General features: G+C 39.0%; 1 long non-coding RNA gene across 1 annotated transcript; it reads right to left on the bottom strand.

Moving 5' to 3' along the window:
* Positions 1-2,319: 2,319 nt before the first annotated feature.
* On the bottom strand, positions 2,320-12,174 carry LOC125404759 (uncharacterized). Its single transcript, XR_007233364.3, has 3 exons — positions 12,027-12,174; positions 7,098-7,231; positions 2,320-4,741 (listed from the first exon to the last, which is right to left on the bottom strand). It is a non-coding gene; the product is annotated as an uncharacterized LOC125404759 (long non-coding RNA).
* Between the last annotated feature and the right edge of the window lie 5,264 nt (positions 12,175-17,438).

Here is a 17,438-nt window from a genome sequence, read left to right as displayed (position 1 = left end):
GCTGGCATTTCAAACAATGGGATTTTTTTTCTTTTGCTACCACTGAATCAGAAAAATCTCTCTTAAAGGAGCTGTAGCAAGCTGCCAGCTGAAAAATAAATGCAGCTGATCTTTGTTTTTTCGTGCCTAGAATTTCTTTTTAAGCTCTCTCAGGTTTTAAGTGGATTTTAGTTGGCCGTGTGGGTGTCAATTTGTTGGAGGAGCCTGCTTGTTGGTTCCCGGCCACCCGGCTAGCTGAGACCTGAAATAACCACACAGAAACTGTATTAATTAAATCGCTGCTTGGCCCATCAGCTCTAGCTTCTTATTGGCTAGCTCTTATATTAATTTAATCCATTTCTATTAATCTGTATATCGCCATGTGGCTGTGTCTTACTGGGTAAAGTTTTCAACATCTGTCTCCAACAACTCCATGGCTTCTCTCTGACTCTGACTTCCTCCTCCCATGTTATAGGCTGAACCAGTTCCTTTATTCATTAACCAATAAAGCAACACATAGACAGAAGTACTTCTCACACCACCTAAAAATTAATATCTCTTAATTTCTCAAAATGTTGAAGATCCGACCCAATTAAAATTAATTCAGGCTTTGGAGTTGGAGTGTGAGTCTCTCCTCTGAATTGAAACATGTTTTTAAAGTAAAAATTCAGAGTCTCTGCCTCATAAGAGAAGAGCCACCTTGTGTGGGACAGAAGCAAACCAAAATCTAGTGACTATTGTTAGAACAAATCCCTTTCCCTTAATGCTTATTTTTGACTCTTTATAACCTTTCTTTAGATATATCACTATCTTAAAACTTAAACTTTCTGTTTTGTTATTAATAACATTTGCATTTTCCACAGTGAATAATAAATTTCCCTAAATGTCATCTATGACGTCTCCCAGAAGATGAGGGGACCCCACAACAACAGCTCTGACTGGTCTGTGTGACGCCATTGAGCTGATAAACACCACTCAAAGAATGGGTTTGGACTACACACTGCTCAGGACAGTTCTAAAGAGGCCAGCTCAGACAGGCAGCCCTTCTTACAGTACTTCCGCCGTGACTGGAGAGAAGCATCACCCATCACTCTGAGACTGGCTACACATGTCTCAACTAGTTTTCATGAGACTTAACCACCGCTTTAGGTTTTTTTTTCAGAATTCCATAGTGATACTGTTGCCCCCTAGACAGCAGGAAGCAATTCTAAGATCACAAGACCATCTCCAAATACATGGGTTGTGTGGTTTCTCAGTTTTTCTCAGGTTTGTGAATAATTGTCATCTGTAAGGGGTTGGTTATCAAGTTTTATAGGGTTGGACATGAAACAATAATGATTAGGCTCAGGAATCTCATTTGGAATATTAAAAGAGGGGATAGATATGCTAGACTATTATATGATTATATCTACTTATATACTAAATTATCAACTCTCAGCCTTACATAATTTGCACTCGTATGGATTCTGGTATATTGATACAATTGGAAAATTATTTTCCTATTTCTTTTTAAGGTAATTTATATATCGATGCAAATTCAAAATTATTTTTGTTATATTGCATATACTTAACTATTTCTATTCAAAATATTTGTGTATATTGATAAAAAGGTAAGATCACTTTAGTCATACTGTGAGGCATGATTAATAAAACTCAGAAACAGAAATTGGGTTCAACCTGAAGACCTCAAATCAAAGTAGCCAGCCATTGGCTCTTACCTCACCCTCATTTCAAAAATAGCTATCCTGCCTTTGAGAATTCAGAATGAGACTAATCCGGAGTGCTGTCTCTTCCTGTTTTATAATCCGCTCTAGTTCTGGGATTAAGGGTGTGTGCCACTACTGCCTTGTTTCTATGCCAAACTAGTGTGGCTCCTGGGATTAAAGATCTTCCTGTCATTTCTTGTGGTTTTCAGAAGTTGCCTGCTTGCATTTGCTTACTCAGGTACTATTGCTTCTTTTCTCAGGTCTTGGATGGGGTTGAGGACTAGGTAGTCCCTCCATTTTTAACATCTAGCAATAGGAGAGAAAATTCATCTTGTACTGGTAACTTGGAAAGAGACAAACTGAAACTTTACCACAAATCTCTATCAAAGGCTCATTGCTACCGTGTCATAATAAAGTGTGTTGTATATAGAACACAGAAAGACTGCTATGTAACCTAAACCAGACATGCAGAAGACACAGACATGAACATGCTAGTGTGGCCATCTCAATAAAACTTTATTGATAAAGACGTGGAAGAGCCAAGAGCCAGTCTAAGCAAGGACAAGAGTTCATTTCTATAATCAGCTAATTATTATTTCATCTTTTTTGTTGATGATGTTAGTAATATCTTTTACAAATAGTTTTAATTTGTATTGAAGAAAAATATTTGCCAAGCATTATATTCTGATCACGTTTCCTCCTCTCTAAAATCTTCCCAGATCTTCCCCTTGTAGACAGACTTTTCTTTCCTACCCACCAATTATCCAATAACTGGCACAGAATCTCAATACTAATTATAAGCGCACAGCCAAGAGATCAAGCTTATTACTAACTAGCTCTTACAACTTAAATTAACCCATTTCCATTAATCTACTTATTACTACATGGCTCATGGCTTTTCCTGTCCTCCAGCCTGTTTTTCTCCCTCAGCAATTCCTGGTGACTATTCTGCCTCTGTCCTTCTTCTCCTATAATTCTCCTTGTCTGGATCTCCTACCCAGCTATTAGCCAGTCATCTCTTTATTAAACAATGAACCAAATACATATTTACAGTGTACAAAGATTGTTAGACAGTCTTCCATTCCTTACTTTCAACCCATCCAAATCCACACCTGTTTTATCTCTCCATCATCACAGATCAGAAAAACAATAAATACACACACACACACACACACACACACACACACACAGAGAGAGAGAGAGAGAGAGAGAGAGAGAGAGAGAGAGAGAGAGAGAGAGAGAGAGAGAAACCAGAACAGGGCAAATTGAACAAGCAGGGAAAAAACAGTAAAAGAAGATGCATAAAAAACATGGATAAAAATGTGCACACACAGGCACACATCCCACACACTTACACACTCTGAAATCCCATAAAAACACAAAATCACAAACCATAATTGACAAACAAAAGACCTGTGAGGCAAAATAAATATGATTCCTACACAAAGCATTATGAGGCAATAATCCTCTAAAATACCACTGAGTTCTTTTTCAGTTAGCCATGAACTGCTGAGCATGAGGCCCGCCCTTACATGTGGATTTTATGGGCAGTGTGACTCTGTTGGAAAAAACTAATTTTCCCTTTGGAAGTGGCTGACAATGGGAGAAAGCTTCTGTCTTGCACATTGGGCTATGTCCACCTCTCTAGTCCTGTGCAGCCCTGTGCATGCCTTCACAGTTTCTGTGAGTCCAGCTGTTTCTCAGCCTGTTGTGTCTTGAAGGCCTTGTTTCCTTGATGTCTTCCTTCCCTCTGCCCCTACAGTCCTCCTGTCGCCCCTTCCCCAGTGCTCCCTGAGCCCCAGTGGAGGGTTTGGTGGAGGCGTCCCCTTCAGCTCTGGGTGTTCCAGGGTCTCTCACTCTGTAAATTGTCAGCTGCGGTTTCTATTTGTTCCCATTTTCTGCAGGAAGAAGCTTCTCTGACGATGGCTGACAAGACGCTGTTCTGTGAGCACAGCAGAATGCCTTCGAGTCACTGCATTGCCACATTCCTTTAGAGGAACAGTAAGCAGTATTTTGTAGCATGAATAATAAAAGCACAGAGACAGATATTGCAGTTCAACCTGAAGATCAGAGAAGCAAACAGCTAGGCCACTAGAGAGCTCTTACCTCTAAGAAATCCTCAGAATGAAAGAGAGCAAGTTCCGGTCTTATCCTGTCTTATATTCCTCTCTAGTGCTGGGATTAAAGCTGTGTTGACTCCCTAGTACTGGGATTAAGGGTATGAGCCACCACCACCACCTCTATCTGTTTCTGCATTGACTGTGTAGCCCACGGTAGACTTGAATTTACAGAGATCCATCTGCCTCTGTCTCCCAAATTCTGGGATTAAAGCTGTGTGACACCACTGCCTGGCCTCTAGTGGCTTAGTTTTACCTTCTGATCTTCAGACAAACTTTATCTATTAAAATATTAATAAAATATCACTATATTTTCACTTTTGGTCTAAAATAAAAAGGCTATAACTAATATAAGAAAACTATATATGATAAGTACAATAACTATATACAATATATACATCAACAATGTCCAGTCCATTTGCATTTGACAAAATCAGAGAAAATAATCCATATCTATCCTATCTTGTAAATCCAAAGTCTTGTATCTAATCTAGTTCCTATCCTAACTTGCTTTCTGTGTCTAGTAAACAAGGAAAACTATAGCTATCTAGTCTTCAACTTCCTCAGAGACCCAAGAAGAAAATAATATTAACTGAGTATGTAGGAAATGTGAGCAAGGATTTCAAAAAAAAAAAAAATGTGAGAAATGACAGAAACAGCTGTCGACCTGAACATTTCACTGCAATGTTGGGGCAACCATCTTTGGCCCACAAGCCTAGAATATATGACAGACTTTTCTATGAAGCAGAGTTTTTGAAGGACTGTCTCGCCTTGTCTGGGTATGGTTTGGCAGTCACTCTTTTTTTTTTCTCCTGCTTGTCTTATTAGGACAGCATACAGTTGGCAGCCAATGCAGGGGTATTTTCTTGCACAGTGGCTTATTTTGGCCACAAAGAAAGCAAACTCCATGTGTAGTTTCTTTGATGCCCATCATCTTCTCTGAAGTTGATTGGTGATGCCAACAGCATTGTCATAAAAAAGAAAAAAGAACCTATGTTATTAAAACATCTTAAATACCATATTATGTAGATCTCTGGCATGTTTAAAGATGACCTGTCTATCTAAAATATATTTTTGTTTGACCTTGAAAATATACTTAATGTGACTGCAAGTTCGATTTTAATAGATGACTAATTACTTACCTGAATTCCCTTATTGTCCTAAAGAGTTGGTAATATTAACTTTCAAGAACTAGAAATTTGCATTATATTGTTAAGTAAGCTGTATAGGTACCATACCTTAAACAAGATTAGAAATGTATGTACAGTCTGTTTTTACCAAAATTAACCTCAAACTTGTATTAATATACAAAATTTGTATACAATATACAAAAGTCCAATCTGATGCAAAACATTTAAAACTAGTGGTTGCTTCTTAAAAAGCAAATTCAATAATCTATCTTTTTACATCATCATATCATATCCTCCCTTTTTACATTGTCATATCATATCCTCCCTTTTTACATTATCATCTCTATATCCTCCCTTTTTACATTATCATCTCTATATCCTCCCTTTTTATATTATCATCTCTATATCTTCCCTTTTTACATTGTCATCTCTATATCCTCCCTTTTTACATTGTCATATCATATCCACCCTTTTTACATCATCATATCATATCCTCCCTTTTTACATTGTCATATCATATCCTCCCTTTTTACATCATCATCTCTATATCCTCCCTTTTTACATTGTCATCTCTATATCCTCCCTTTTTACATCGTCATATCATATCCTCCCTTTTTACATTATCATCTCTATATCCTCCCTTTTTACATTATCATCTCTATATCCTCCCTTTTTACATTATCATCTCTATATCCTCCCTTTTTACATCATCATCTCTATATCCTCCCTTTTTACATTGTCATCTCTATATCCTCTCTTTTTACATCGTCATATCATATCCTCCCTTTTTACATTATCATCTCTATATCCTCCCTTTTTACATTGTCATATCATATCCTCCCTTTTTACATTATCATCTCTATATCCTCCCTTTTTACATTGTCATATCATATCCTCCCTTTTTACATTATCATCTCTATATCCTCCCTTTTTACATTGTCATATCATATCCTCCCTTTTTACATTATCATCTCTATATCCTCCCTTTTTACATTGTCATATCATATCCTCCCTTTTTACATTATCATCTCTATATCCTCCCTTTTTACATTGTCATATCATATCCTCCCTTTTTGCATTATCATCTCTATATCCTCCCTTTTTACATTATCATATCATATCCTCCCTTTTTACATTGTCATATCATATCCTCCCTTTTTACATTATCATATCTATATCCTCCCTTTTTTCTTTTCAGAATAGATTCAATAATCTACTCTTTTTCCTATCATGTATGTCTCCATTTTTTCTTCTAAAAACAAGAACCTTAAATCTAATTTTCTTTGTTTAGCTTTTTTTCTGACCATTACCAATAACAACTTGTAACCAATCCCCCTATACAATAACAAATATCCATAACCTGTTGAACCACCAAAAACCACACACCCTACCTCTTGGGAATGTGGGTATTATATTTTTAAATTTACTTCCTGCTGCCTGGGAGTGATGGTATCTTTAGGGGATCTTGAAAAAAGAAATTTGTGTTAATTGTCAAGTTCCGGGAGAAGTAGCTAAATCTTTTTTTTTTTTTGTCTAGTCTCTGTGTAAAAAGAAAGTGCAGGTCTTATTTCAAGTCCTGGCTAGAGTTGTCTGTCAGGCTGGATCATCTTAGCCAGCCACCTTGAAACTGTTCTGAGCAGTTTGTGTTTGTTATCATAGCCTTGGAGGAAATGTCGTGGGGCCTCATCCTCCTCACTGTTAGGTGTGCTAATAGTTCACTGCAGAAAACTGATAGAGACTCGAACACTAAACCATGTATAGGAAGGTAGATAAAGCTTTTCTCTAGAACTGGTTAGTACTCTATATGATCATTAATATCATGACAAAGGTTTATATGTATATATAAAATAAATCTTATTCCTTAAGATAAGCTGTTAAAGGGTCAACATAAAACCAAAGGATTATGAGATTAATAGCAGTAAAATAGTCCTAAATTTTGGTTTTTCTTTTGTCCCATATCAGGTATATCTTCTGGCACAAGACAGATTTTGAATTTCCCTTTAGTAAGCATACTTGGGTTTAGAGAAGAAGAGAGTCACACTCCAACTCCAAGGCTAGCTTTAATTTGTAATTAGACTAGGACTACAAAAAAAAAAGACCATTTGCATTATATGTCTGTATAAAACAGCAGAACCAAACATTTGGGAAGACTTATGAAATTTTACCTTCTTAGAAATGTGATATATCATTAGGCCAATTTATTCCTTTTTTGAGGCATTTTTTTTTCTGGATGATTTTTCTTCAGATGTCTCATTTGTCCAGTAGTCTCCAAATTCCTTAGTTGGATACCTTTATTTTCCTGAAAAGACAGAAACAAAACTTTTCCCCAACCCTAATTTTGGGGAAATTCTCTTTTGACAAGTTATATCTGATCAAATGAAAAACATTTGTTAGTTTTATAGATTAGTTTAAATTAAATGACAATGCTGTTTGATTAAGTTTCATCTCTTCTCAAGTGTCTCTTGTTCAAATTGAATCTTTATCAATTTTGATGGTATCTGTACCTTTTCTTCTCCTGTGGAAACAAAAGCAAAATTTCTTCCCCAATGTAACACATCTCCTGTTTTCCATTCTGGTGTCAGTACATCTTTAAAGTATATAAGCTGATTTAATTCTGTAATTCTTTTATTATCCAATATCTTTCTACAGCTGTTGTTCCTTTATCATTAGCATTTAGAAAATTCAAAGTTAATAAAGCATTATGCAATATATTTCTGGGGGTATTCCTCATCTCTTTTTGTTTAATTAACATATCCTTTAGAGTTCAGTTTGATTTTTCTATAACTACCTGCCCTGTAGGATTGTGTGATATGCCTGTAATATGCCTTATTTTATGATAAGCAAAAAATTTTCATTTTCTTAGAGACATATGTGGGGCATTGTGTGTTTTTATTTGTACAGGTGTACCCATAATGGCCATAACTTCTAGCAAATGTGTGATTACTGAATCAGCCTTTTCTGAACTCAAACAGTTGCCCATTGAAAACCTGAATAGATATCAATGGTGTGGAATACATATTTTAGTTTTCTAAATTCTGCAAAATGGAGCACATCCATCTGCCAGATTACATTCCTTTGAGTATCTTTTTGGTTACTTCCTGCAGGTAGTGGTGTTTGATTGTGTAAAGAACAAGTAGGACATTTCCTTATGATTTCTTTGGCTTGTTGCCACAGGAGGGAAACTTTTTTTAAAAAAAAACCTCTGTTATTGACATGATTTTTTAAATGAAATTCTGAGGCCTTCAGCACATTTCCAATCAATAATTGATCAATTTCTGTATTGCCTTGTGCTAGAAGATGTGGCAGATCTGTGTGGGATTGGATGTGTTTTATGTATTTGGAGTGATTTCTAGTTTTGATTATCTCTTGTAACTAAATAAAGTCAGTTCTGCATCTTCTGGTATATGTTCAGTGGTTTCAACATGCAAGAAACCACTTTTCTGCATATTGTGAATTGATAGCTATGTTGAAATATTCTTTGAAATCCCTTAGTACCAGCTGGGCAGTCGTGGCGCACACCTTTAATCACAGTACTCGGAGGCAGAGACAGGTCGACTGTGAATTCAAGGCCAAGCTTGCCTACAAGAGCTAGCCAGGACAGAATCCAAAGCTACAGAGAAACCCTGTCTCAAGAAACAAAACAAAACAAAATTCCATAGTACAATGAGAATAGCATATAATTCTGACTTTTGGACATAATCATAAAGGCTTTGTCCCATTTTACTTAATATTCTAATTTGTAGCCTGACTTTCCTGATTTATTTGCATAGGTATAGAATATAGCAGCTCCAGTTATTGTTGTGCCTTGTACAATGCGAGGGATGATGCAGTTTATAAGCTGAATTCTTTTGTTTTGGGGGTAGTTGTTGTTAATCTCTCCCCAAAAATAATTACTACAAGCTCTTTGCCAAGGTTCACTTTCTTCCCATAATTTGTCAATTTTCCATTATTAGAAGGTACTAAAATTTTTGCTGGGTCTATTCTTGCTAATTGATGAAGTCTCAATTTTTCTTTTAGAATTAACTCAGAGACTTTTTCCACATGAAGTTTTAATTTTTTTTACTCAGTTTATGTGGTAAAAAGATCCACTCTAAGATAATATGTTCCCTCTGCATTGTAATTCCTGTAGGGGAATATTTGGAGCGTAATATGACCAGAATGCAGTTAAGATATAGATTCATACAATTCACATATGCTTTCTGTAATTTCTCTTCAATCAAACTCAATTCTCTCTTAGTTTCAGCTGATAACTCCCTAGCGCTATTTAGGTCCTTGTCACTATCTAAGGTTTTGTTTATATTAATCATGTCATCAGGGCCTATTCCAATAGTGTTATGTATGGAAAATGTCTCCTAGCAATCTTTGGAAGTCATTAAGAATCTGCAATTGATCTCTCCTAATTTGCACATTTTGGGGTCTAATTTTTTTGCAAACTTATTTTTTTAACCTAAATAATTAATAGATTCACCTCTTTGTAGTTTTTCAGGAGCAATTTCTAATCCCTAACAAAGCAAAATTTTCTTTACTTCTTCAAACATTTTTTTCTAAGGTATCTACATTTAAATATGATAGTAAAAATGTTGTGTGTATAATGGTAAACTATAGATTCAGGAAATTGCTTATGTATTATTTCCAATGGATGGCTTACAAAATACTGGCATAGGTTGAGGCTATTTAACATTCCCTGTGGGGAAATAATCCACTTCTAATCTTTTAGCAGGCTGAGAATTATTGTAAGTAGGTACTGTGAAGGCAAATTTTTCTCTGTCTTTTTCTTGCAAAGGTGTAGTGAAGAAACAATCTTTTAAATCAATAACTGTAAGAGGTCATCCTTTAGGCAATAGAGAAGGCAAAGGAATACAGACTGTAGAGAACCTATTGGTTGAATCGCCTTATTAACAGTTCTTAGGTCTGATACCATTCTCCATCTTCCAAATTTCTTTTTAATAACAAATACAGTAGAATTCCAAGGGCTGGTTAATTCTTCAATATGATGAACATCGAGTTGCTCCTGTACCAGCTGCTCTAAAGCATGAAATTCTTCTGTTGTTAAAGGCCATTGTTTAACCCATACAGGTTTGTCTGCCAACCATTTTAAAGGTAGAACTGTTGGTGCCTTTGAAATATCAGCAGCTATTGTGCCCTGTTCTTGTACAATCTGAATGATCGGTGACTATTCTTTACAATACCTTCCAATATATTTCCCAGAAGCATACATTAATTTATTGTTTGTTTCTAAGATTGGGGGAATGTTAATCTGAGTATTACATTGCTATAACAAATCATGTCCCCACAAATTCATTGCTATTTCCGCCACATATGGTTTTAATGTCCCTCTCTGTTCTTCTTGCCCTATACATGTGACCCATCTCATGAACTGCTTTACCTGAGATAAAGTTCTGATCCCTGAAAACTGAAGATTTACATCCTGAAGAGGCCAATTTGAAGTCAGGATTTTGATGAAATTATTGTTGCATCCGCACCTGTGTCTTCTAGACCTTCAATGACAACATGATTTATTTGTATTTTTAATTTTGGTCTTTGTTCATTTGTAAAAGTTTGTCATAATACTGGCTTTATGGTTTCTCCTGAAGTTTTGTTCTCTCTTCTGTAGCTGTTCCCTTATCCAGAGCAGTGTGACTTCTTAACATAGGCACTAGGTATTTTAATTGCTCTGGGAAGGAGTTTCCTTTACAGTGGCAGGAAATGTCTGAACTGGATTTGGCACAGGGGCCAGCGAGAGGCCCCACACAGAGTTTCCCAATTCCTCCTTGACCAATATTTATTAGTCCAGTGACTGCCTTTGCCATAGGTTTTGCATAATCCAGAAGGGAAGGGGCACTCTGAATGGATTATTCTTAGAAAAAATGCTGATTCTAGGAACACTCTGTCTACAGTCCTTTTTAAGGTGACTTTGTTTGCCACAAATATAACATATGACATTTTGATTTTTTTCTCAAACCACTGGAAATCACCCACTGGAAATCACCCACTGGAAATCACCTCTCCTATTCATGCACCATTATGTTTACGAGATTCAATGTTAATTGTATCTCGGATCCATTCCCCCAAAGGTGCTGACCTTGCCTTTAATGGCCTAATTATCTTTTTTTTAAATAGAGAATTGGCATTTTCAAAAACTATATGTTCGATTATTTGTCTGGCTTCTGAATTTGTTATCATTCTATTTACTGATGAAGTCAGTCTTTGTAAGAAATTCATAAAGTCTTCCTTTGGGTCCTGTATAACTTTAGTAAATGACTCAACTTTCTTTTGTTTTTCTCCAGCTCTGTCCCAAGCATTCAAAGTTGCTGCGCAGCATAAATTCAGGGTGTGGTTGTCATATTCAGCTTGTCTTTTAATAGTAGCATAGTCTCCTCCAAGAATTTGATTTTGGGAGATTTTCCTACCTCTAGCTTTACTCCATTATTCAATAATCTTAACTTCTTCTCTTAACCAGGTACTCCATTGTAATTGTGGACCAGGCTATAAAACACCTCTAACTAAATCTATCCTTAGGGATAATTCTATCACAAACTGACCAAAGTCTAACATTTGCTTCACAAAAGGTGAATGCATGTTGTTTGAGACTATTGCTTCCTTGAGTCTCCTTAAATCTAGCATCGGCACAGGAGTCCAGCTAGCTGCTGCAGAGCCTCTACTGTTTGGCAATTCCTGTAAGGTTACTGGATATAATAAGGTTGTTGTCTGGAAAACTTAGGCTGTTCTTCTCTATCCTTATAATGCAATGCTGAAATTGGCTCTCCATTAAATTCTTCTGTCTGGATTTGAATCTCCCTGTGATCTGTTTTATTAGGTTTCTCTGAGGCCTGCTTCTTAGCAATCAGATTAATCAACATTTTTAGTGATAAGACAAAAATGATAAAGCTGATAATGTCTACAACTGACATTATATAAAGCCCATATAAATCAGTTATCCTCTCATTTAATCGTTTCATTTTCAAACTATCTGGCATATTATCATACAGAGATCCAAACCCTTCCATTATAATGGTTTTCTCATTTTTTTTAAATATGGGGAAAACTCCCTCTTTTAATGAATCCCTCCCTTTAAGAATTCCCAATTGTCTTACCAAATCTACCGACAATGTTGATGAAGATGTGAAGCTGATTGTTCCTGCGGAGAACAACAAAGGCCTGACTGGATTTCAAGGCAGCAGCCGTGGGTTCTGGGAGAGAGAGAGAGAGAGAGAGAGAGAGAGAGAGAGAGAGAGCGCGCCAGCATTCTTCGTCTGAAAAACACATAGGGGATTGAGAAGCTTGGGGTAAAAAGAAAAGAAAGCGTGGCTGGGTGGGGCTGGAGATTCATGTGCTGCCCAGGCGGGAGTCCCACGTGCAGCTCTGACTGGTTCAGGTGTCTATAAAGCCTCAGGCAAATGGCTTTTTCATGAATTTGTACCCCCAAATGATGGCATCAAATATAGCACAAATAATAAAAGCCCAGAGGCAGACATTGGGGTTCAACCTGAAGATCAGAAAAACAAAGCAGCCAAGCCATTAGAGAGCTCTTACCCTCAAGAAATCCTCATTCTGAAAGAGAGCGAGTTCCTGTCTCATCCTGCCTTATATTCCTCTCTAGTGCTGGGATTAAAGGCGTGTGACTCCCTAGTACTGAGATTAAAGGCCTGATCCAGAGACCTGGATCTCTTTCTTCATTAATCTTGTGTAGCCCAGGGTGGTCTTGAGCTCACAGAGATCCATCTGCCCCTGTCTCCCAAATCCTGGGATTAAAGCTGTGTGACACCACTGCCTGGCCTCTAGTGGCTTAGTTTTACCTTCTGATCTTCAGGCAAGCTTTATGTATTAAAATATAAATAAAATATCACTAGTATTTGGTTTTCCCTATGCTCCTTGCATATCTACTCTCAAGCTTTTGACCATCTGAGCAGTGTCAGGGATGAACTCCACCCCACAGTGTGGGCCTTATGAGCATCAGAACAGTGGTTGGTTACTCCCCAAATCTGTGCCACTGTTGTAGCCGTGCTTCATGCAAGCGGGTCACCATCGAAGAGCAAAGGGCTTGCAGTTGTTTAAATAAAAGTGGCTGTTTTGCTTTTCCAGTCTTCAGGTTGAACCCCAATTTTTGTCTATGAGTTTTTGTTATTCGTGCTTCACTCCAACATACTTGCACACACAGAAATCCCACAAAACCCAGAAAAATCACAAACCATTGTAGTGAGGGCTGGCTTGTTGGGGTTTTTGTCCCGCCCAGTACCCCAACAAGCCAGCAAGTCCCAAGGAAAATCACACGGAGTCTACATCAGGTTATAAACTGATTGGCTCATTAGGTCAGGCTTCTTGTTAACTCTTATAACTTATATTAACCCATTATTCTCATCTATGTTAGCCATAATGGCTCAGTACCTTTTCCAGCGGGGGCAGCTTACATGTTGCTTCTTCAGTGATCTGCGCAGGAGTGGCTGAGAGAGAGCTTCTGCTTCCAGAATACTCCCAGTCTCTTTTCTCCACCCCTACTTTCTGTCTGGCTTTTCTGCCTATACTGCCTGCCTGGCCAATCCCGCACCAAACCATAATTGATAAACAAAAGACCTGTGAGGGAAAAAAATCATTTCCACGCAAAGATTATGAGGCAATAATCCTCTAAAATAGCACTGAATTCTTTAGCATTGGCCATGTACTGCTGGGCATGGGGTCTGCCCTTATGTTTGGATTTCATGGGCAGTGAGATCCTGCTGGAGAAAGCTAATTTTCCCTTTGGAAGCGGCTGACAGTGGTAGATGCTCCTGTCTTACACACAGGGCTGTGCCCACCTCCTCAGACCTGTGCAGGCTCTGTGCATGCTGTCACAGCCTGAGTGAGTGCAGCCGTGCCTCAGCCTGTTGTGTTTCCTTGGTGTCTCCCTTCCCCTCTCCCCCACAACCCTCCTGTCGCCCCTTCCCCAATGCTCCCTGAGCCCCAGTGGAGGGTTTGGTGGAGGCGTTCCCTTCAGTTCTGGGTGTTCCAGGGTCTCTCACACTGTACATTGTCAGCTGCGGTTTCTATTTGTTCCCATTTTCTGCAGGAAGAAGCTTCTCTGACGATGGCTGACAAGACGCTGTTCTGTGAGCACAGCAGAATGCCTTCAAGTCACTGCATTGCCACATTCCTTCAGAGGACCTGAGGTATTTGTTTGCCCCTAGGCCCCTGGACTTTCTAGTCTCAGGTTCTTGACCATCTGAGGAGTCAGGGATGAATTCCCTCTCCTAGTGTGGGTGTTATAAACAACCAGGTGGTGTTCGGTTACTCACACAAATTTTATGCCACTATTGTATGAACGTGTCATGGGGACAGGTCACCAGTGTAGACCAAAGGATTTTGTGGTTGTTTCAATAAGAACGGCCTCCATACGCTCATAGGTTTGAATGCCTTGGTCACCAGGGAGTGACGTTATTTTAAAGAATTCAGAAGTTGTTGGAGGAAGTATATTCCTGAGGGTAGGGTTTGAGGTTTGAGAATCCCATGATAAGCCCTGAATTTCTTTTTCTTCTGCCCACAGATCTGGATGCAAACCTCTTCGCTACTTCTCCAGCACCATATTTGCCTGTATGGCACCATGCTCCATGCATCGATGACAATGGAATTAAATCTCTGAAGCTATGAGCCAACCACATATAAAAGCTGTCCATCCTAAGAGTTGCTGTGGTCATTGACTTTCTTCACAGTAACAGAACACTGAGACAGGTCTGCATCTGGATTGTTGATGACCTTTGACCTCTGGACATGTGTAGAGTACCTTCCAGTTCTGTGGGTACTAGTCCGTAGAGGGAAGGCTGTAGGCAAGCAACAGCTCAGCTTCTTCTTGTTATGTAACTTCAGTTATATAACTGATGTTTGCACCAGTATGGCCTTAATGTCAGTGTGTGGAGAGCAATCAACAGCTTTGGAAATAACCTGAGTTATTTTATGGCTTTTTGGCAGTTTTTGTCAAAACTCAGTAAGGTTTAACTTAATCCTGTAGTTGGAGGTTTAATTTGGTGGTGAGAGGTATCTACTTGGGACTTTTTTATCTCCTGTAATTTGGTATTTCCAATTTATATTTCATAATAAATACATACATACATATATACAAACAAACATACACACATACACACACACACACACACACTCTCTCACAATGCTTCTGCTGTTGTTGGTTCCCCTAAGATCTCTTACATGTTTCTTAGTTTTAGCTGCTCATTCCCATGTTCCCTTCCTTATTTTTCCCACATCTCTCTTCCCTCCCCCAACAGTCTTTTTCTTGTTGTTCTTTTGTGCATTTTATGTGTGTGCATTTATGGTTGTTGTTATTTTAAGTTATTTAAATCCAGTTCATGCCATGTGTGTGGCATGTGCCATTCACTGGAGCATAGCTAACTCCCCAGAATCCTCTTCTTCAGAAACCCAAGGCTCTTCCTGCCATTGCTACTCTCCACAGCCCATAGCTCCCCACAGCAGGTGGTGGGGTCCAGAGATCATCAATCACATGTGCTAGGAATTTGGCTGTTTTAATTTTGTGCATGTCTTTTGGAGGTAACCCCAGCACTGAGAGTTCATGAACACAACAGTCATGTCATGCCAGAAGACAGCACCCCACAGCGGGCCTCCGTATTTTTTGGCTCTTACTTTCTTTTTAATGGTCCTTAAGTCTTCTTGATAGTGTGGTTCATAAGCTTGTCCCATTTATAACTAGACATTCTAATACACAGCCCTTTACAGTCGTGAATCTCACTATTTACTGCTGCCCACTGGGACAAGAAGGTTTTCTGACTAAGGTTGGGAGCAGCCACATCTCCAGATATAAACACGAACATTTGGAAGGCAAATTCACAACAGGAGCCTTTAGCAAAACAACAATAGCAGGTCCCACCCTCGGACCCTAAAGGGAACTTTTGAACCGGATTGCAATACCAGGCTTGAATTCCCTCCTGTGGAGCAGACCTCAAATCCAATCAGAGAAGAGTTGGTTATTTCTATAACCACCATGCTACTGTTATGCCCATGCCCATGTGGTTTGTAGCAGAGAGAGTTGACGGATGGACAATAGCATTATGTCTCTCTCCCCAGAGTCTGCATAGCACCTTCTGGTACCATGAAAGCTGCCACCTGAAGGGAATTTTCCTGGTTGGTTTCAGATTGGTTCCTCAATGGGCTGCAGCCAAAGTGTGTGGGATGTTCAGCAACAGGAAAGAATCTTTCCAAGGACTTATAGTGGGCTACCACGGGCAACGACAATAACCTGTGCCCATTTGGAGACCTCTGTGGCCTTCCTGATTGAAGGCACAGGGCTACGTCACACCTGGTGCTATACTTTTGCTACTAGCCCATGACTTTTGGGGTTAGCACTGTCCATCCATGCCCTATACCTCTCTTAGAACCTTCCTTTCTAAAACTGCGTTTTAAGATTAACTTGCTAACCAATGACTTTCTGTGAGGCCTTTTCATGTTTGTGTCTTTGTGTATTGTTGGGGTTTGGGGGAGGTTGAGTGTGTGTGTGTGTGTGTTTATGTTGATGTGTGTACAGATAAATTTGCCTGTGTGTGCACATTCAGAGCTCGGAAGTAGACGTCAGGCATCTTCCCCTCTCACCGTCTGCACCATCGTCACTATTGCTTGAGACAGAGTTTCTCAGTAACCCTAGAGTTTACTCCAGGGATCTTGTCTCTGTCCTCCAGTGCTAGGTGACATAAGTATGTTACTACACCTGGTTACTGCAGCTGGGTTTTGCCTGGGTGTTGGGGCACTGAATTCAGGTCAGCCTGTTTGTGCTCGCCGGGCCCTCAGCTAGTTGCTTTGTACAAACACCGTGCCCCTATTGAGACGGATCATGTGCTGATTTGAGGAATTCATTTGGAGCGGAAGAGCTGTATATATGGAAGAACTGAAAGCTTGACAATACTGTATTTAGCTCATCGCTGGAGCATCTCTGGCCATTTAGGTATTTGGTTTTCCTTACTATTTTGGCATGCACTATACAAAGTTTGCATATATGTTGCAAGATCTATGATGGGTTTTGGTGTAAAGTAAGTATATTTTTGATTGCTTGTTGCCAGTGTGTTGAAGCATGCCTGAGGTTTGGATATGGATCTTGTGCACTGTGATTTCACTGAGCTTGTTCTTCATTACTAAGCATTTTATATTGTGTTTAGCTGGACTGGGATTGAACCCTGGGTCTTGCACATGCTAGGCAAGTATTCTACCACCCAGCCATACTCCTAACCCTCTTAGAAAAGTCCAAATGGCTCCTTTGAAAGTTATGTATAGGGAATCATCTCACCTTGGCTTACAGACAATATTGTCCCTTCTTTGGCCAATGGGAGTGTCCCTTTTCTTCTCTCATTAACCAGTATAGTATTGAATTGCAGATATGAGAGTCAGCCCCTTTGTTTGGCTCTGGGTCTAGGAGAAAGGCCCATGGACTGTCTCTGAATGTATAGATGTAGTTGTAGAATTTTACTAGAGTCTTGTGCCGTTGTCCCGCAGTAAGGTCGCTCCCAGGAGGGCCACCC

The sequence above is a fragment of the Myodes glareolus genome, chromosome 10, assembly GCF_982192425.1.
Source record: "Myodes glareolus chromosome 10, mMyoGla1.1, whole genome shotgun sequence".
In the NCBI taxonomy this organism is placed as follows: Eukaryota; Metazoa; Chordata; class Mammalia; order Rodentia; family Cricetidae; genus Myodes; species Myodes glareolus.
Note: the sequence above shows the minus strand (reverse complement) of the source record. Positions and strands in the feature narration are given on the sequence as shown.